Source organism: Malaclemys terrapin, chromosome 15 (assembly GCF_027887155.1).
Source record: "Malaclemys terrapin pileata isolate rMalTer1 chromosome 15, rMalTer1.hap1, whole genome shotgun sequence".
In the NCBI taxonomy this organism is placed as follows: Eukaryota; Metazoa; Chordata; order Testudines; family Emydidae; genus Malaclemys; species Malaclemys terrapin.
In genome coordinates this window covers 4,610,073-4,631,486 of record NC_071519.1, presented here as the reverse complement: position 1 = coordinate 4,631,486, position 21,414 = coordinate 4,610,073, and positions in this window count along the sequence as shown.

Below are 21,414 nucleotides of genomic sequence, written 5' to 3'. Positions count from 1 at the left end.
ACTTCACTTATTCAATAATGTGGGTGCCCTGAGCGCAAGAGAAACCGTATTTAGCTTTGTTCTGGGCAGTGAATCCTTCAGGAATCTCGAGAAAACTAGCCTCATGTTTCAACTGATATTGGCCTGCCGTGATTCAAAGCTGTGCTCTTGACAATCACCCAGAAAGCCAGATGCATCGTTATATCCCTGCCTCATTTCCATTATAAACCAAAGGAAACTGATAACAGAAAGACATCTGCAGTATAAATGACCCTTTTCTCATAATTGATCTTCCAAATCATCCCCCAAACCTGATGTAATGAATTCATCAATGCCTCCCTTGGGAAGATAACATGCAGCAAAGCCCTTATCAGAGAGTAAGGAAAATGTTATAGCAAAAGAAAGTCCTACACTGAAATGAGATTATTTAACATTAGAAATAAATATCACTTTAATAAATATATCACCTTGTCTTTGCAGGAGTGCCGCCAGCTTTTCTGCTGCCCTAGGCGGCGGAAGGTCCCGCCCCGAAATGCCACCCCCACAGAGGTGGTGGAAGGTCCCGCCACCGAAATACCGCTGTGGTCCCCACCCTCCAAATTGTAGCGCCCTAGGCGACCACCTAATGGGTTGCGCCGGCCCTGTGTCTTTGCCCTTTACTCCTCTGGGTCTTAGATACTATTCACTCCAATGATTTGGTTAGAGAGAGCATACGTTAGCATGCGGGATGTGAGGCAAATTAAGAGTTCTAAATTCTATTGACTTTGGTAGTGAATTTGGTCCAGTGTCTGTAATTTCTCTCCCCTCAACTTTAGGGCCATAAATGGCTTTTCAGAATTAAAAAGCACAGGCACTGAAAGCTTTAGCAACTCTGACAGTACAGGTCAGATGTTTAAAGATTTGCCACCATATTTACACCCACAATTTGCAGGAGCAGCTTTGCTCCTACTGGTCTTTTCACCTGTCAAGTTGATCACTTCGATGCCAAAGTACTGGATTTAGGTGTGAAATCAGGTATTTCAGGTGCCCACGTGAGCTAAGGTGTATCTGCAAATAATTGCAGGTCAAAAGTAGGGACTAAAGTAAAGTTCAGGCTGAAAATTTGGCTGTATCAAGTGCCGCAGGACCCCAACTTTATTCAGCCCCTTCATGCAAGAGGACCTAGCTGTGGGAGGTGCCACACACCAGAAATACCTGGTCAGTGATCGAACAATAGCCAGCCCCATTTCTGGGGCAAGCACTAAGTACATTTTCCTCATTCCACATGCCTCATTTTAGCTTCACCACCCAGATTGGGATCCCCAGTAGTTCCCTAGTAAATTGAAAATGGATGGATCATTTTCATAATTGGGAATGTGGCAGCTACTTGCTGTATGCATGGGATGAATGATCAGGGCCACGTCACCGGGGCTAAAGTCCCCAACTGATACTCCACAATGGCGTTCCATGAGAAATTTCGCTGACAGTGTAGTCACATATCACCAATATGGGCCCAAAGTAAGTAACAGGAAGCCATTCTTGAGTTACCTTTGTGTCCTGGGCGCTTGTACCCCTGATTACTCCTTGCGCCTGCAATGCCGTTAGAAGTGGCAGGGAAAACACGCTCTTGAGGAATGTTCTCAGCAGGACCCTTCTCTGGTGGGAGCCCATGGCCTTCACCACATGCTTTTTGCTGGTAAAAGGAAGAAGCCTGGATTGGACTTTGAGGTGCTGAAGCGTAACGGAGGCATCAGATGGTGAGGACATGACCTGAGGGTTATGCTGAAGGAGCATGAGACTAAGAGACATCTGGACTATACAAGAGAACAAGATCATGTGAACAGTAACAATGTAGAAGAGTAAGACACTGGCAAAGATTAACAGAATACAGGAAAAGCACGGGAGGGCAGGGATTGGTGACCCGTATAGTAAATCTGACTCAGAAACGCTACAGAAGTGAGTGAAGGAAATGACTCAGCTGACACCTCCAGAAAGAAAATCATCTCAAAATGTCTGCAGAGACTCGTGGCTTTGAATCACATGTGGAGTAAAGAGGATCACAATGTTACTGGGTAGAAAATCATCAGTCAGCCATGCAATAGTCCCCCAGCTCCTCCCCAAAGAGTCCTCAGCATCTAAGGAGAAAAAGGCACCAAGTGAGGGACTGCTATTGGCAACTCTGGTCCCACCGAGCATGGAGTGAGAAGCCAGGTGTGAAGGCTGGGCAGTTAAATGAGAAGTCACGTTACCTCAGTTCGATAATGATGGCCATGGCCTGGAGCCGTATGGTGCTGGAGAGAGAGTCCCGGGGTTCTTTCTTAATCATCTCCTGTAAGTCACAAAGGGGCAAACATAGTAAATGAGACACAAGTGCTCCCAGCATCAGTCCTACTCCCTCACACATTCATTGAGGAGGTTATACAAAGCCCTGGCATCACAGCTAACTCTGGAGGCCTCAAAAAAGGCTAAATTAGCCACAGCCTTCTCCGGAGTCTCCAATAAATCCCCAGCTAAAAGAACATCAGATATTCCAAAAGTAACAAGGAGCCCAGCCAAAACCCAGGATCTTCCTTTCTGATTGAAGAGCTCCCAGATCATGAAGCTACTCAGCCAGTGGTGTTGTCCAAAGGGATCTCATCCGTTTCTACCCAGCCACAAATTCACTCACTCATTTCCTCATCCATCTCTGTCCACTCATCTCCTACTTCCCACCAACTAGCATCCTCTCTCTGTCCATTCACACTAATATTTCCAGTCAATCAGCACTGACCTCAATTTTACACACTGAAATAATTGCTTCAGTGTATACAACAAAGTTCTTTACAACTCTCCAGATTCCATGGACCCTAGCGTGGGTTTAGCAGCTAAGTATTCTCCACAGTTCATCCATCTTTTCCAACCAACAACACGGACCCTGTGTATATTATTTACTCACCACTATGGCTCCGGCAGTGTCTGATGCAAAGTTGTGAATAAAAAAGTCAGGCATGTTATGCCAGTCGATGCTCTTGCTGAGAACAAACAAGAGTCTTAAGAAACATTTTTTCATAACGAAATCCTAAACCAAAATGAGAAAAAATATATATCAGGGTGAAAGGGATTTAGATAGAGAACATCATCGGGTAGAATATTCTACCTTCATTCAAAACCCCTCCACACGGAACCCCTGGTAGATAAATTAACAATGTTGCAGAGCAATGAATAGTCAGGATCAGAAATCGTGGTGAGTTGAGGATGATGATGTATCCGGGCAGCACCTACAATATACTGGGCTCTGTCTGCAAACAAAGGAAGACACAGGCCTAGCTCCCAAGAATTGACAGTCTAAGAAGGGTTCTGATGGCTTCCAGCAGAATGTTGGCTTGTGTAGGACCTGACTGTGTGAGCTACTTGTTCAGAGAAGGGTTGGATCAAGGAGAACAAGCAGAACAGCAAAGGGACTCCATGTGGAGGACTCCACACAGGGCCTGTTTTCTGTAGGACAAGTAGCCATGTAGCGTGACCATGTGTAATAAATGAAGGGGGGGGCTCCCTTTTATGAACACCCAGCCAGCCAGTTAGCTATAAAGTCCCTCTTGGTGGCTGTTCTCTGCTTGCTTTACCTGTAAAGGGTTAACAAAGTTCCCCAGCTAAAGGAAAAGGAGTGGGCACCTGACCAAAAGATCCAATGGGAGGGCTAAAACTTTTTAAAATGGGGAACAAACTTCTCTTTGTCTGTGTCTGTTCTCTGGAGACGGGACACGGAGCAGCAATTCTGTGTAAGGCTGGAACCAGGTATGAAAATTCATCTTCCATACCGAGAAAAATCATTGGACAGGGAATGTTTAACTAGACGCGATCAGGTTTATTTCTTTATTTTGGCTTGTGGATCTCCTCTGTGCTAACCCCAGATACTTTTGTTTTGCTTGTAACCTTGAAGCTGAACCTCAAGAGAGCTATCTTGATGCTTAATTTTTGTAATTGTTTTCTTTTAAGATCTAGCAAAAAGCCTAAGTTCCAGATGTACTTTTTCCTTTTTGTTTTTAACAAAATTTACCTTTTTTAAGAACAGAATTGGATTTTTGGTGTCCTAAGAGGTTTGTGCATGTTGTTTAATTAGCTGGTGGCAACAGCAGATTTCCTTTGTTTTCTTTCTCAGCTCTTCCCGGGGGGGGGGGGGGGGGGCAGGGGGAGGGATTTGAAAAGGCTTGAGGATACCCCACAGGGAAGAATTCCCAAGTGCTCCTTCCTGGGTCCAAGGGGTTTTTTTGCATTTGGGTGGTGGCAGCGTTTACCAAGACAAGGTCAGAGAAAAGCTGTAACCTTGGGAGTGTAATACAAGCCTGGAGTGGCAAGTATTGATTTTTTAAATCCTTGCCAGCCTCCACCTTCTGCACTCGAAGTGCCAGAGTAGGGATTCAGCCTTGACACCATGTGTATAAGCGACAAAGCTGGACCCATTTGTTTTGTCAGTGAAGGTCTAAGGGTACGTCTTCACTACCTGCCGGATCGGCGGGTAGTAATCGATCTATCGAGGATCGATTTATCATGTCTCGTCTAGACGTGATAAATTGATCCCCAAACGCGCTCCCTGTCGACTCCGGAACTCCACCAGAGTGAGAGGCGGAAGCGGAGTCGACAGGGGAGCCGCGGCCGTCGATCCCGCGCTGTGAGGACCCGAGGTAAATCGATCTAAGATATGTCGACTTCAGCTATGCTATTCTCGTAGCTGAAGTTGCGTATCTTAGATCAATCCCACCCAGTGTAGACCAGCCCCGAGAGAGGAGCAGTCGTCAGGGGAGACCTTGGGTGGAAATGTCTCGTCCTTGAGTCCAACGGATAGTGTGAGGCAGGGGAGTAGCCGGGCAAGAATCTACTGAAACTAGCACAGAGTGGTGGGAAATCCCTGCAAATCAAGGATACCACCGACAAACGGGGCATGAGATCACCAAAGAGTTTGTGGGATGTATCTGGAGAAGGCACCTAATCTGTATAATAGGAGAAAAGCATCCAGAGGCTGGATTGTCTGGAGTAAGTGAAAGAAGAAAGGTTGAGTGCTGTAGGCAAAGGGTTTGAAGAGAAGTCAGACCCTATGTGATAAACCTTCTGGGATGTCCCAGGCTGGGTCAGGTGGGACGGACAGCGTGAGGGGACACTAGTTTACAGATTAGATGGAGAAGGTTTATACCTCTTTGTTACTATTGAAGTAGTCAACAGTGTTTCTCCATGATTCCAGCAAGAGCATGGCTCCCTCCATAGCACAGCCATGCTGCTCACGTCCACTTTCATCCGCCTCCCATATAGTCTCCATGCACGAGATATCTGGGACTAATAAGAAAGAAGGAATGACAGAAAGAAAGAAATTACTACCATTGCTGGTTAAAGGGGAACGAACGCGCTCTGAGGTGTCATTCATGGACTGATTGGTGCCCAAAAGACAGTTCATTTAAACCAAAGAAAGGACCCGGTCTGTCTGTCTTGGGGTTGTATACTGCTGCCCATCACCGTGGTATCTGGGCTCCTTCCAGCTAAAATCAATGAGCAATAGCGAAGTTCCTAGTGGAAAGCTTGGCGTCACTGGCACATCTCCCTTTTTGGGGTAAGATATCTCTGCTCTGGGTAGGGTTATCTTTTGTTTGTTGGCTTGATTGGTTTGATTCCCACCGCTTGTTTTGAATAGGGCTAGACATCTATATCCTGCTTGAGCAGGGGAGAAGTGAAGGAAACTGTGATGCTGGTGAAATAAGCCACTGACTCTCAAAGCAAGAGAGATTGGTGTGATCAAAATCAGAATCAAATTGGGGATTCCTTAAAAAACAAAAACAAAATAAGAGAGACCCAGAATGAGGCTCCTTTGCACTTCTATGGAGTTTTTCAGTGGAGGATCTCCAAATGGCTTTTAAAGGTGGGCCGGTATTATTACCACCATTTTTATGGCTGGAGAAACCATGGCACAGGGAGGTGAAGTGACTGGCTCAGTCAAACAGCAGGTCACTGGCAATGCTGGGAATAGAAGATAGTTCTCCTGACTCCAGTCACATCCTCTACCCCCTTTATTTCTTGGATAAATGTTATTGATTCATTACACAAGAAATATCTTGTGCTCTCCGATTGGACTTGAATGAACACAGACCCAAAGAAATACCAGGACTCGCTGTACTGTATAGGGCCAACCAAATAATAGATTTGTCTGATAGCATGAACATTAGCCAGCCAAATATGGCTGAATAGGACTGGCTGATGCTCTTGCAATTAGGATTCAGTTCACATATCCTGCTTTGCCGCCGTCAGCAGCATGGGAAAGCAGCTAGGAGCTCGTGATGGATGGAACAGCCAGGATAACATCCTCCCAAGGGAAGTGGTGGAAGCCCCATTGCTTAAGTCTGTGGTTTTCAGGTTGGCCACTTATTCAAAGTCAAAGAATTTCACCTTTACACTCACTATAAGAGTTAGAAATGTGTCATTGCTAACAACGTTAGCCCTACAGAATTCACCTGCACGTGTGTTGTGAGAGGTTGGCCAAGAATATTTGACCTTGAAGGGTAAAGGTGTGCAGGGAGTGGGGGAGCAAGATTATTTTTGCTTTAGGTTATAATACAATTTTCAATGGCTCCTGACTCCCTTGATTGCTCTGTGGAATCATCTGGGGTCAAGACCCACTGTTTGAGAAACGTTGGCTAAAGACATTTAAAACTAGACTGGACTAAACCAGGGCTCAGCGTGGGATGGGCCGCGGTGGCCTGGCATATTGGCTTCTTTTTTCTAATGCCTTTTTGTTCTGCAGCATCTAAGCTTTCATTTAGAAACAATGTAAGTCTCTAGCTGTTATTTAAGATTTTTATTACAGTAATGCCTACGTGCTCTCCATGAGCAGGGTCCTATTGTGGAGAGGCACCAGCTGGGCCCAGAGTGTGTGTGGGGGTGTCTCCTTTGCACACTTCTGGGTGCAGAGGCGTGGCCACACCTAGGCCCCATTTTACTCCCTCCCCATTCCTCCTTATGATTCCTGAGAGAGATGTACCTGCCAGAGCAGTGGAAAGAGGCCTTAGTGTAATGAGAACCAGGCTCTAGGATCCAGAAATAGGACTCCCATTCCAACCCAGGTATTGGGCTAGTCAGTCATCCCTAGTGTTGTATTGTTCTGCCTGCTCCAAGCAATGACTTCACTACAAGGGTAAGAAAGAGAAGGGAGAGCAGTGTGTGGTGGAGAGAAATAGAAACTGCCCTTCCTCTTCCAGCAGCCAGAGGTTCCCAGAGAAATACAGGCTCTGGGGGCATCATCACTTCCACCAGTGCTGGAGAGCCTTAGAAATACAGGGGTCTGACCGTCACCCGGGTCTAGTGTTTGTATCAGGGCTTGTAAGTATTGTGTTCACACTGGGGATGGAAGGACCTCACGGAGATCCAGCATTTACCAAACTGGTCCTGATTCAGGAACACTGTCTCCTGTCATTCCAGTCTCTGGGAGATTCCGGGATGCTTAGTACTGGGACTGATTACTGCTAGCTCATTATTTATTTGCCAAGCTCCAGCAGTGATCTCTGCCCCCCGTGCAGAACAGAGGGCTGCCCTCGAGCTGCATGCAGACTCAGCCATGGAAGAGCGCCGTCCACCCACTAGCAAAGCCATGCGGCCACATCTATTTGTTCTCCCCTCCTCCACTTTTTCCATGTTTTTCCCCCCCACTCTTTGTGCCTTGTCTTCAGTTTCCCCTAAGTGGAACACAAACCCAAGAGCCTTTGGGATCACTGCAAATCTTTGAACACATGGGGGTTGAGACTGAGTTTACCTCCCTTCATTCCCACCCCTTAGCGCATCCTTAGCCTTTCCTTTTACCTGTAGTGACAGTTCGGGGATATCGCGTCTTGCCTCTCTTCGCTTTTTGGCAGATTCGCTTTAGACACCTTAGGATGGGCCCACTCTGCTTAGGAACGACCTTGGTTGGGCCATCTTGAGTATCTTCTCGAGCCAGCTCCGGCTCACGCTGACTCCCACTGGAATGTTCCTCTCTTCCCAAGGTGGACGTGCCCTCAGCAGCCGCGTCCTCCTCCTTCTCCTCCCTTGGCAAGCTGTGCACGTCCATTCTGCAACAAGTCAGGAAGGGTGGCCAGTTTTGTTTCAGTCGATCTTATTGTCTGCGGGACAATTTCCAGCCTGAAGCTAGTGAGAATGTGTGCGTCGTCCTCCGGCTAAAAATGTGAGCCACAGACAGCAGAGCCCGAGAACTGGGGCCCAGATCCTCAAAGGTTTGGAGTTTCCTAACGTCCATGGAAATCAATGGCAGTTAGGAGCTTAAATACCTCTGAGAATCAGGGCCTGGGACCCTGCAACCCCTGCCAATCGCCCCACCAAGTGTATCTCTACACTTGCAGCTGGGGGTGTGATACCCAGCTCGCATACACATATTCGCACTGGCTTGCTAAAATAGCACTGTAGCAAGGATAGCATGGGCAGCGGTGAGAGGGGCTAGCCACACCGAGTACAACCCCACCCGGACCCTATGAGTACGTACTCCGGCGGCTAGCCCAAGCCACTGCCTGAACTGTCGCAGCCACGCTGCTATTTAACACGCTAGCTTGATGACAGCTAGCGCAGGGATGTCTCCTCAAGCAGGGAATCGCACCCTGCTTGGTCCTGCCTCAGCGTAGGGGGCTGGACTTGATGATTTCTTGAGGAGCCGTCCAGCCCCACAGTTCTGTGATTCTACAAAATGAGAAGTAGCTGGGGCCAGATTAAAGGTTGGTGCCAGAACCTCAGTTGAGAATTGCCTTCCTTTTTAGCATGTAAATGCTCAGCTGTAATGAATCTAGTTCTTTTAAATACAGAAATAAATCCTCGACTCAATTGTATATTAGCAAAGGTTTGGGGGTTCCTTTTGGAACTTTGTTGTTTTAATAAAGTCAATAAATATACTCAAAACTATGCAAAGGATAAGCAGTGTGGTCTAATGGTTTGAGTATGGGACTGGAAACCAGAAATAGATTTTTCATCCTGGCTTTGCCACTCACTCACTGTGTGATGCTGGGCAACTCACGTCCCCACCCCGTGCCTCAGTTTCCCCATGTACCAAAAAGGGATGATACTGACCCTTCTGTACCTCCAAGGGATGAGGAAGGTTACTTAGTTAATGTTTGTAAAGAGAAAAGAGGTGACAAAACTAATCTGACACAATGACGGCACCAAGAGTGGAATTATAAAGCACCTAAAAATCCAAACAAATATATATGTATCACAATCAGAAATAAGAATACTTCATTCAAGTCAATGGAGCTGTCGATTTATAGCAGCTGAAGATCTGGCCCATAAAACCCAACACATTTTAAGCCCAAAGTTTACTTGCTTTAGAAGTTGGGACTCTTAACTAATTTCACAATCATTGGTTTCCTCCAATACTTGAGCTATGAACAAAGATGGAGAAAGAAGTTCACAAAGCTAAGATTACAGGCTTGATGGTCATCAATCAATATCACAATATACTTCTTAGTCTAGTGGGCAACACAAAGTTTAGCTGTATTCAAAATATCACATTGTGCTCCAATATTACTTAAATCCTCTGTCAAAGATTTAAATTTTAATCTACATGCTTGCGCTCAGGGGAGGCTCTAGCTTTTTTGCCGCCCCAAGCACGGCAGGCAGGCTGCCTTCGGCGGTGCACCTGCGGGAGGTCCGTCGGTCCCGCAGATTCGGCGTACCCGCCGCCGAATTACCGCTGAATCCACGGGACCGGCAGACCTCCCACAGGCTCATCGCCGAAGGCAGCCTGACTGCCGCCCTCGCAGCGACCGGCAGGGCACTCCCCACGGCTTGCCGCCCCAGGTACGCACTTGGAGCGCTGGTGCCTGGAGCCGCCGCTGCTTGTGCTCCACTGGAGACAGCAGGAAAAATTACAGCTCTTCACATTCATTGCAAAATTCCATTGCACTCTCCAAGGCTCTGGATTTTAGTGGGATGTAAGAGGTACATGACTTTTTGCTGACCCTCAGCCCGGGGGAGAATTGCACCCCCAAAAGCATTAAAGAGCATGTATATGTATCTCCTCATTCCTTCCTAATCCTGGAAAATTGTAAACATTGAAATGGGCAGCGCAAAACCAAAATGATCTGCCATAGTGGGGAAAGGAAATGTTATTCTTCATCCAAGATGGAGAATTATGGAGAATCAACTTGAAGGCAGATTTTAAGGGCCATGTCTCGAGCCCAATTGCTGCCTCTCATGCCAGCTGTGAGGGTGAGGCCACAGAATGGGGAGCAGCTTCCGTAAATCTCCAGGAACTGAAGTGGAAATCCCCTACTGTCCATTCTGCACCTGGAGGAAATAATGCCACAGCAAAGAGCCTCTCCTTTCCACACTCTGCTGCAGGGACAGCAGGAGCCATCTTTTTATTGGGCCTATATCTGGGCCTGATCCAAGCCCATTGAAGTTAGTGGGCGACTCCCCTGATTGTGTCCTCTGGGGTCTGTGCGTATGGAGCTCGTCTACAGATGAATGGAGGCCTGGAACAGAACCCATTTCCTTTCATTCTCCACTTCAGGGACAAGGACCCTGTGTGAGATCCCAGAACAGGGTCCCAGAGAGGGATCAGCGGAAAAGACTCCCAGAGGGGGCAAGTCTTTCTAGGGATCTCAGTGATCTCCGGAAGTCCCTGCTGGGTTAATGAAATATAACCTTAACATGCAGCCTTATCAACTCTGGAGTTATTCCCTATCTGCCACAATTTTTACAGCTGAACTAAAGAATTGAGTGTAAGAGAGAGGTAGGGCACAAGTAGCCCCTGATCAGACAGCTGGATTCCCTCCTGGATTCTGTTAGGATGGCCCTTTTCATGCCAGAGCGAGAGAGACATAAAATGGAACAAAGGCCCAGATTCTCAAAGGTATTTAGGCTCCTAACTCCCATGGATTTCAGTGGGAGTTAAGTGCCTAAATGCCTTTGAGGTTCTGGGCCAAAAGAACGAATTTAATTTGGTGACCCTTTTCAAACAGAATTTAAGCAAAGTGGGTCTCTGTTGGTCAGAGGTAGGACAGCCATGGGGAGTAAGAAAGCCCACTTACTTTTTTCCCCTCAGTAATAGATTAGATCTTGGATCTGAAATCGACTTTAGCCAGCACAATACCCAGCCTCTCCTTCTGTCCAAGTAAAAGCAACTGACACTGAGGGCCAACTGAGCCAGTGTTCAAATCACAGCATAGTGAGGTCACACTGCAGCACTTATGTCATTGTTGCCATGAACACGGGCAGGTAATAAAGGAAGGACCAAGGGTTGTTAACCATATAAGCGACATAAAGTATTATGGAGGTGCCTGGTGGTGACTCCAGTTAAGGTTAAGGTTTTGTCTAAAATGGGGCATAAATTCCTGCTTTTCCCTATGAGCAGGTGGTTAACCAGTATGGATTAACCTTTACTCTGACCTTTACTCAGTCAAAGAGTTAGGCACATAAATACCTGCAAAACTCTGGGCCCAACTGCCACTCAGAACTTCCCCTGATGATGGTGGCCTCATTGGTTCTAACTGTCGACATTCCTATGCTGCTCATAGACATTGCGGATGCTCCATCCAGCTGGATGGTGTACACAATGATACCATCCAAGTAGAAGAAACATCTGCTTAAGTCATTAATCTCTGAGAGGCAGCAGGTCCCTGGGTCATCCCAAAAAGCTGAACTGAACTATAATGACGCAGCCCAATAGTGAAGGTTATCTTTATGCTGAACTTCTGTAAGAGAACCTGGCAATATCCACTGGGCAAATCCAGTTTGTGGTGTGAGTGTGAGGAGCTGGGAGCAAGAGGCGCAAGGAGCTGAGAGTGAGAGGGTGCGCTGCTGGAGGACTGAGGAGCACCAGCGTTATCAGACACCAGGAGGAAGGTCCTGTGGTGAGAATAAGGAAGGTGTTTGGAAGAGGCCATGGGGAAGTAGCCCAGGGAGTTGTAGCGGTCATGCAGCTGTTACAGGAGGCACTATAGACAGCTGCAGTCCACAGGGCCCTGGGCTAGAACCCAGAGTAGAGGGCGGGCCTGGGTTCCCCCCAAACCTCCCAATTGATCTGGACTGTGGGTTCTTCCAGAGGGGAAGGTCTCTGGGCTGTTCCCCAACTCAATGGTGAATCTCTGAGGCAAGAAAATCCACCAATAAGCGCAGGACCCACCAAGATAGAGGAGGAACTTTGTCACACCTGGTACATATCAATTTCTTTGTTAAATTGATGACTCATATAAGCTTGCAGCGTCCAGTGGGCATAACTGGAAATTGCAAGACAGAGGTTCCTAGGGTTGGGTCTGGGGCTGGAGATATTGGCTAGTGTCATTCGGTTGCACGATCCAAGCAGCAGCTTGCTAAAAGTGCTCACTCATGTAGTTGGGAGCAGGTTACATGCTAGATGTTGTGCGTGAACAGTCCAGGAGTGGGGGTTCTCACAGCAAAGCAGGGTAAAGCTGGTTCCCAGAGTTGAGGATTGGAGTGATCTAGCAAATCACCGGTCCAGATAACACCATGGGAACGTTACACATCCCATCACAGCTTCTATAAAAACAGATATCACATAGAACTAAATAAGATCATTATTACAAAAGACAGAGAGAAAACAACACAGGACATCAAGCAAAGTTATTGCAATACTAGATTGTATCTTTGTATAATATTTATTATATAACAGATGCATGTGTGCTGTATGAGTGCCGCATACAAACATAAACAGCTCTATTCATCTTTGATATAACTGATAAGTTAATGGACTCAGTGTTAAGCATTTCTATATAGCTGGGTTTTCCTTGAAAATATAGAAGACCCTCCACACATCTCTGGAGATATATGGCAATACAGGCCGTATATCAGAGGGGCGATTCAGGAGGGAGCTTAGTAGTGAAAATCCTAGCTGGTCTTCAGGCCAATTGTTTGGTTTTAAATCTGATCTTTCATTTTCCACCAGAAGTTTCCAGCATCCGCTGTAAGGAAAGTTTGGCCTTAACTATGGTCTAATTGTATAACCCTCACTCACGCTGATTATCTAGCTAACTATTGGTTTTACACTACTGCCCATCACCATAGTATCTGAGTAGCTTTCATGTAAAATCAATAGCAACTGCAGAGTCCCTAGAAGACATCATGGAGTCTCTGGATTGTACCTCACTACGCAGAGTCCCACTTGTTTCAACAAGACAACTTGTTTAGTACAAAAACAATGAGGAGTCTGATGGCACCTTAAAGACTAACAGATTTATTTGGGCATAAGCTTTTGTGGTTAAAAATAAAATAAATCTGTTAGTCTTTAAGGTGCCACCGGACTCCTCATTGTTTTTGTGGATACAGACTAAAACGGCTACCCTCTGATACTTGTTTAGTACGACACTATCTCTGTGAGTAAGGGCGGCACAACTGGTCTCCTCATCGCAGTTTTATTTGTCTTTGGCTGAGAGTGCAGATCTTAGCTAGTGCAATTGTTTCATATTTTTAACTCCTTGCTCAGACCCATCCTTCCAGATCTCAGGTGGAGTCATGTTAATGGTCAAGATTAATATTTCTCATCAGTCATGGCCCTTGCTTCTCATCCTTTTCCCTGCCACGCATTCTTGCTGTTTTTTTGAAGTCTGCCAGGCCGATGTCCATTATCCATGAGGTGCCTGCCCTCATGTTTCTTCATGTTGGCTGATACTTTGTCTTGGATGAACTGGTTATGATGCCAGCTTGTCTGGATGGCCCTTTAAATTAGCACTCCAACTCTAGAAAGTGCCAGATACACAGATGGTGGAACAATATTAATAATATCCATTTTTCCTTTGTTGCGATGAATTCATCCCAACGTCCTGTCCTTTTGTTTATTTATATAGGTTGATCAAAGGCACTCAGACTTCTGAGAGTACAAAACTGAAACACATTAGCTAAAGTAGCAAATAACAAATTGATCCAATGTTCGTTAAAGGACTGATCTAAAAATCCAGTAAATGTCTCAATAAAATCTGCACTCACCATAAAGATCCTTTCCTCTGATCACCATCACTTCCAGCAAATAAGTCTGCAATTGAAAACAGATGGGGCTTGCAGTGTGCCTGGAAGGTCAACAAACTTGGGGTCTGTCAAACCCGCTGTGGGAGGATCAGCCTGTTCACCCAGCGGGGGGGTGGTTCTTAGTGAGGCAGCCTATTCCAGTACACCAACCATAGGACTAGGAGCCACCATGGTCCATCTGCATGACCCAAGTGTTCCCCTACACATGGAGAACCCTCAAGTGGCTGGTTAAACCAGTTTACAGCTGCTGTGTGTGGCTGGAAAGGCAGAACACTCAGGTATATGGGTATGTCTGACATTACATGTCTAGTAGCCCCCTCAATGTACCAGACAATGTACAAACACCTGCAAAAAAGGCATGCTCTTGCCTAGGAGATTATGACTCATACCTTCAGATCAGTTCTGCTCCATTGAAACTGAAGATGTGGCCCATTATTATTATTTTATTTCTGTTTCATGTGTATTTTCCTTGTGTATCATTTTCTGCTCATATCAGGGCTTTCATCATCTCCTATCCTCACAAAGAGCCCAATTATGCCACCTTCTACTACATCTGTCACATTCATTTACTACATTAAGTAGTAAATTACTCTGTAAGAGCCCTGGAGGGCCTGATTCAAAGCCCATTGAAGTAACTGGAAAGACTCCAAAATCATGTTGACTCTTCCCCAACAAATTATGTTCATCTGTGTGTCTGACAATTCTGTTCTTTACTAGAGTTTCAACCAGTTTGCCAAGTACTGAAGTCAGGCTTCCTGGCCTCTAATTGCCGGGATCACCTCTGAAGCCCTTTTTAAAAATTGGCGTCCATTAGCTATCCTCCAGTCATCTGGTACAGAAGCTGATTTAAATGCTAGGTTACAGACTACAGTTAGTAGTTCTGAAAATTCACATTTGAGTTCCTTCAGAACTCTTGGGTGAATACCATCTGGTCCTGGTGACTTATTACTGTTTAATTTATCAATTTGTTCCAAAACCTCCTCTAATGACACCTCAATCTGGGACAGTTCCTCAGATTTGTCACCTAAAAAGAATGGCTCAGGATTGGGAATCTCCCTCACATCCTCAGCCGTGAAGACCGATGCAAAGAATTAATTTAGTTTCTCCGCAATGGCCTTATCGTCCTTGAGTGCTCCTTTAGCACCTCGATCGTCCAGTGGCCCCACTGATTGTTTAGCAGGCTTCCTGCTTCTGATGTACTTAAAAAAAATTTTTTTTTTGCTATTACTTTTTGAGTCTTTGTCTAGCTGTTCTTCAAATTCTTTTTTGGCTTCCTAATTATATTTGGACACTTCACTTGACAGAGTTTATGCGTCTTTCTATTTTTCTCACTAGGATTTAACTTCCACTTTTTAAAGGATGTCTTGTTGCCTCTCACTGCTTCTTTTACTTTGTTGTTTAGCCACGGTGGAACTTCTTTGGTTCTCTTAGTATGTTTTTTAATTTGGGGCATACATTTAAATTGAGCCTCTATTATGGTGTCTTTAAAATGTTTCCATGCAGCTTGCAGTGATTTCACTTTTGGCCCTGCACCTTTTAATTTCTGTTTAATTAACTTCTTCATTTTTGTGTAGTGCCCTTTTCTGAAATTAAATGCTACCGTGTTGGGATGCTGTGGTATTTTCCCCACCAAAGGGATGTTACATTTAATTATATTATGGTCACTATTACCAAGAGGTCCCAGCTATATTCACCTCTTGGACCAGGTCCTGTGCTCCACTTAGGACTAAATCAAGAATTGCCTCTCCTCTTCTGGGTGCCAGGACTAGCTGCTCCAAGAAGCAGTCATTTAAAGTGTCAAGAAACTTTCTCTCTGCATCCAGTCCTGAGGTGACATGTACCCAGTCAATATGGGATAGTTGAAATTCCCCATTATTATTGAGTTTTTTTATTTTTATAGCCTCTCTAATCTCCCTGAGCATTTCAGTCACGATCACCATCCTGGTCAGGTGGTCAGTAATATATCCCTACTGCTATATTCTTATTGTTAGAGCATGGAATTTCTATCCAAAAGACCGGGGTGGGGAGGGACGGGACTGTTCTACTGTGTCCCGGAGAGTCTCATCTATGTACTTCTCTGTCTCCCTTAGTTCCTCCAGTTCAGCCATTCTGGTCTCCAAGGCCCGTACACGGTCTCTGAGGGCCAGGAGCTCCTTGCACCAAATGCACACATATGCCACCGGCCATAGGGCAGGTAATCATACATGCTGCATTGAGTGCAATAAACTGGATAGCCCCCACTCTGTTGCTGGACTTCTGCCTGCATTCTCTTTCTACTCCTGCAGCTTGTCTACAGTTTCCATGGGGGAAGACCAGCGTTTCTCAAATTGGGGATCCTGCCAAAAAGGGAGTTGCAGAGGGGTCACAAGGTTATTTTAGAGGGGTCGTGGTATTGCCACCCTTGCTTCTGTGTGGCCTCTAGAGCTGGATGGATGGAGAGCGGCAGCTGTTGGCCAGGTGCCCAGCTCTGAAGGTCGTGCCTCTGACAGCAGCAGCACAGAAGTAAGGCTGGCAATACCATACCCTGCCACACTTTCTTCTGTGCTGCTGCTGGCAGCAGCTCTGCCTTCAGAGCTAGGCTCCTGGCCAGCAGCCGCTGCTCTCCAGCTGCCCAGCTCTGAAGGCAACGCCGCCGCCAGTAGAAGTGCAGAAATAAGAGTAGCAGTCCCACAGTCCCACTACAATAACCTTGCAAGACCCCCCCCCCCCCCCGAACAAATCCTTTTGGGGTCAGGACCTGTACAATTATAACCCCATGAAATTTCAGATGTAAATAGCTGAAATAATGAAATTTACGATTTTTAAAATCCTATGACCATGAAATTGACAATAATGGCCTGTGAATTTGGTAGGGCCCATCACACCCCGATCCCCAGAGACAGCCCCTCCTCTCCCCCCCAGCTCCTCAGCCGTGCCCACGTTCCACACAATCACCACGTTATCACAGCCTGGGGAGGGGGACAGGTCCATTACACCCCGACCCCCAGAGACAGCTTCCCTCATCCCTCCTCCCCCCCAGCTCCTCAGCCGTGCCCAAGTTCCACACGATCACCACGTTATCAAAGCCTGGGGGGACTGGTCCATCAAACCCTGATCCCCAGAGACAGCTCCCCCCTTCCCCCAGCTCCTCGGCCATGCCCATGTTCCACACGACCACCAAATTACCACAGCCTCGGGGGGCGGGAACTGTTCCCCACCCCCACCGTCCCCACTCCAGAGAGCATAAGAATGGCCACTGGGTCAGACCAATGGTCCATCTAGCCCTGCCTCTTCCTTTTGTTTGTGATGCACCCTCCCCAGATCAGATTGGAAGCTTCATTCAGAAACCAAGTGACATCAGTCCTCTCTGCAGCATGCTAGTCATTTGGCTGAGATGCTGTTACAGTCTGGGTTTAAGGTTGCACTGGGTTTCTGGAAACGCATTACTGTTAGAGATACAAAGAAAGGAACTGTGTTACCACAGTATCATTACCGTGTAAACTGAGAGGCACAGAATGAGCACGGGGCACGCAGGTTAAATAAATAATGATGAGACAAAAGGAGCACTGCAGAACGAGGGCATGGGTATGTACAGTACTGCTGACTCTGCTGGCATGTAATCTCTCAAGAGACCCACTGTGCTTATCTTGCATGATCTTGATTGCTAAGAAAACCTGAAGGTGGGAAGGGAAGTAAATGGAAACATTATGGGAGACCAATACTGAATAGGATTTAAAGAATCTGGAATAAACAATATACAGAGGGATTATAATGAAAACACTGGCCAGAATAAAAAAAAAAAAGTACCTAGTAAATTCAGGACCAGATTTTCAGCTGTAAATGTAAATCAGAGCAGCTTAATTAAAGTCAACGGTGCTATCCCAATTTACCCCAGATCATGTAGGGATCCAGCCCATAATAACGATTTTCTGGATTACACTAACTGATTTTGCATGTACAACTGAATTTTGACTAACGACCGTATCACTGTGTTGTTAATATGTATTACACTTATCAAAAAGTAAAATACATTTTAAAAACTTAAAAAATGATGCATCACTATTCAGAATGGTTAGTTATATGATACTGCTACCTTTTGGCCTAATTGTAGTCCCACTGAAGTCATGATAAAATTCCCATTGACTGAGGAACAGCAGTAAGCGCTTCTTCACTAGATCATATACTTGCAAATCCTGAAGTTTATTATTTTAAATGATATGTTAGCTTTCATGTTTCAAAGATATTATTTTCTCTGCATTTTAAAACAAAACTTTTTTTGGCCTAAACGATGGTCACCTACCTCTTTGCAGCTGTCATTACACTACACACCATGGCCACTCCTAGCTTCATGACAACAAGGCCAGACCTCACATCCTCCTATTGCGAAAATGCAAGCCACTTGCCACCAAGTGGAAGGAGAAGCTTTAGAGGTGCTGAACATCCATACAAGGCTCCTTTCAGCCGGCCAGTCTCTCTTTTCATCGGAGTAGCTAGCAATAGGGTGCCTGGTACCAGAGTGATCCAAACCCACAGAAAGCAAGACGTCACACACACTCTTTTTACAGTGGCTTTGCTCCTTGGCAATTCCTGGTGAATGAGAGTTGGCAGCTGTATATTCTGCTCTGGGACAGACAGTCAATTAACCTTTACTTTCCCAACTACCCAGGCAGGCTGTACATACCTTTTCACACCAATTAGTCTGTTCATGTTTGTCTCTAGGGATGTTGCTTCCTTGGCCTTTCTCAGTTAATTGTCCCATTGGACAATGGACTTTACTGTTACATTTTCCCCTCATAGCTTGATTCAGCTCTACAAGTTTATCGTATTGCCAATCTCCAACATTCAGAACCATGTGTCTGACTCCAAAAATTGTAAGATTAGGTTAAAAATCATCAAATTTACAAAAATAATTCAACCTGAGCGGAGGCGGGGAGGTGGTGGAGGGGACATCAGTTATACTTTTCTTTTTGTGGTGGTTTAACTCCAGCTGAGGCACAGCTGGCAATGCTGCTGAACAAAGGGTTTATTCCTTAGATGAAGGGCTTTTTCCTCACTTGCTGGGAGGCGGATGAGAACAGTCTATTTGGATCACAGAGCTGTTCTAGGGATTTGCAAGTAGAACAGATGACAGTGTAACTGGCAATAAATGCTCATTTTCCTTAGCTAGCAATTGGCTACTAAGTGTTCTGAGCCAACATAAAAGAAAGGAATGATGAAGCAACTGGAGAGGATTTTCTTTGTTCATAGATGTGGCTTTTCCGGACATAAGAATGACCTACTGGGTCACACCCATGGTCCTGTATCCTGTCTTCCAACAGTTGCTGGTGCCGGATGGTCCAAAAGTAATGAACGGAACAGGGCAATTTATCAAGTGATCCAACCCATTGTCCAGTCCCAGCTTCTGACAGTTGAAGGTTTAGGAACACCCACAGCGTGGGGTTACATCCCTGACTATTTTGGCTAATAGCCATTGAAGGCTCTATTCTCCAGAAATTTATCGAATTCTTTTTTGAACCTGATTCACTATTCACTATTCTTTCGGCTTTCACAACATCCCCTGATGAGTTCCACATTTGGACTGTGCATTGTATGAAGTACTTCCTTATGTTAGTTTTAAACCTGCTGCCTATTAACTTCATTGGGTGACCCCTGGTTCTTGTGTTATGCCAAGGGGTAAATAACTTTCCTATTCACTTTCTCAACATCATTTGTGATTTCCTAGACCTCTATTATATCCCCCCCCCAGACACACACCTCGATACCCAGGCTCAGGGCACCTGCTGGGCAGGCATGCTTGTGAGAAGAACAACTATGCTTTACTTACGGCAAACCCTTCTGCTTTCCTTCTTAAGTGGGATGGGCTCTTGGAATCCTGCCTGCCAAGCGCTGAGCCCACTCAGCTGCTCTGTGACCTGCACTTCCTGTCCTAAACTCTTGGCTAGTGCTCAGCAGCGGCTCCCTGCCCCAGAGGTGGCTGCACATCATTGCTGGTGTGTGCACTTGATTTAGTTGGGATTGGTCGTACTCTGAGCAGGGGGTTGGACCTCCTGAGGTCCCTTCCAACCCTGATAGTCTATGATTCACTAGGCCCCATCCTGCTGCCATCAAGGTGGGGTTTCCCATTGGCGTCACTGGGAGCCGGAGAGGGCCATGGCTGCGTGAGATGGTCTCTGACCAAGAGGGGAACACTTGGTGGACACCCACAGTGGGTCAGCCCTAGCCGCCTAAACACTGGTGGCGTCAAACTCCGAGAGAGAGAGCAGGGACTGCCGGGAACTGGAGTCCCTTACTCTCCCGATTCTCCTCCCACATCTCGACCCGCGAAGGGAGGGAGAACTACGTTTTCCGTGGGGCACCGCGAGAGGAGCAGTACAGGGATGGGCACGCAGCAGCGCCGGCCGGAGTCGGAGGCGGGCTGGGCGCAGGGCCAGGAGCGCGCGTGCCGGGATGGTGCCACTGGCTCTGGGTGGGCGTGGCCTGGAACGCGGCTGCGGCGACTGTTGGGGGCGGGGCCGGAGAAGGGGCGGGGCCCCGGCTGGTGTTGATAGTGCTCGGCTCGCGGAGCGCGCAGTGGAGGGACCGTTACCCTGAGGCGACGCAGCCTGGCGGCGGGAGGGCGCGTGAGGGCCGGGGACTGCACTGGGTGGGGTCTGTCCCCGCGCCCGCACAACCCCCCGCTCCGCAGTGCCCGCCGCGTGAGCCCGGCTCGCGCCGGGGTCCGGGTCCCTGTCCCTGCGCCACCGCCGCCTCGTCCCCGGCTGAGGCCCCGAGCAGCGCCCCCTCTTCCCGGCGATACACTTTTACATATTCAAAATGTGAGAGGCAGAGTTGGAGGGAGGGAGTGTCTGTACAATATTTCACCGCATTCAGTCTCCTGGCTGGATCAGCAACGTAGCCGTGTACAGGGCCGCCCAGAGGATTCAGGGGGCCTGGGGCAAAGCAATTTTGAGGGCCCCTTCCATAAAAACAGTTGCAATACTCTAGTAACATGTATTTTGAAATGTAAAAAATAACCAGTGACATACATTCAAAAATTAATTTGTAATAATTTGAAAATACACGAAATACATTATTTAAAAACATTCAATGCTTTAATGGGATGTATACATTTGCAATTACATAATGGGCTGCTGCTGGGTGATGGTGATGGTTAGGATGGGGTCGGGGGGGGTGCCCCACCCCTTACCATGGCGCTTACCCCCTCTCCTGGAGCCTCAGCGTGCTGCGACCAGGAGCGGCCCCGGACCGCGTTGGAGCCACCGCGCTGCAGTGCGCCAGGGCCGCTCCCGGACGCGGCACGCTGAGACACCGGGGGAAGACGGAGGCGGGGGCAGCCTCTGACATATTCGTGGGGGCCCCTGCAGAAAATTGCCCCACTTGCCCCCCCCCGTCTGGGCGGCCCTGGCCCTGCAACACTTGTATAGGATAGAGAGGAGCTGCGTTGATTAAGCTTTGACAGGCTAGGAATTGGAGGCCTGTGCCTTTAAGACCCCAGCC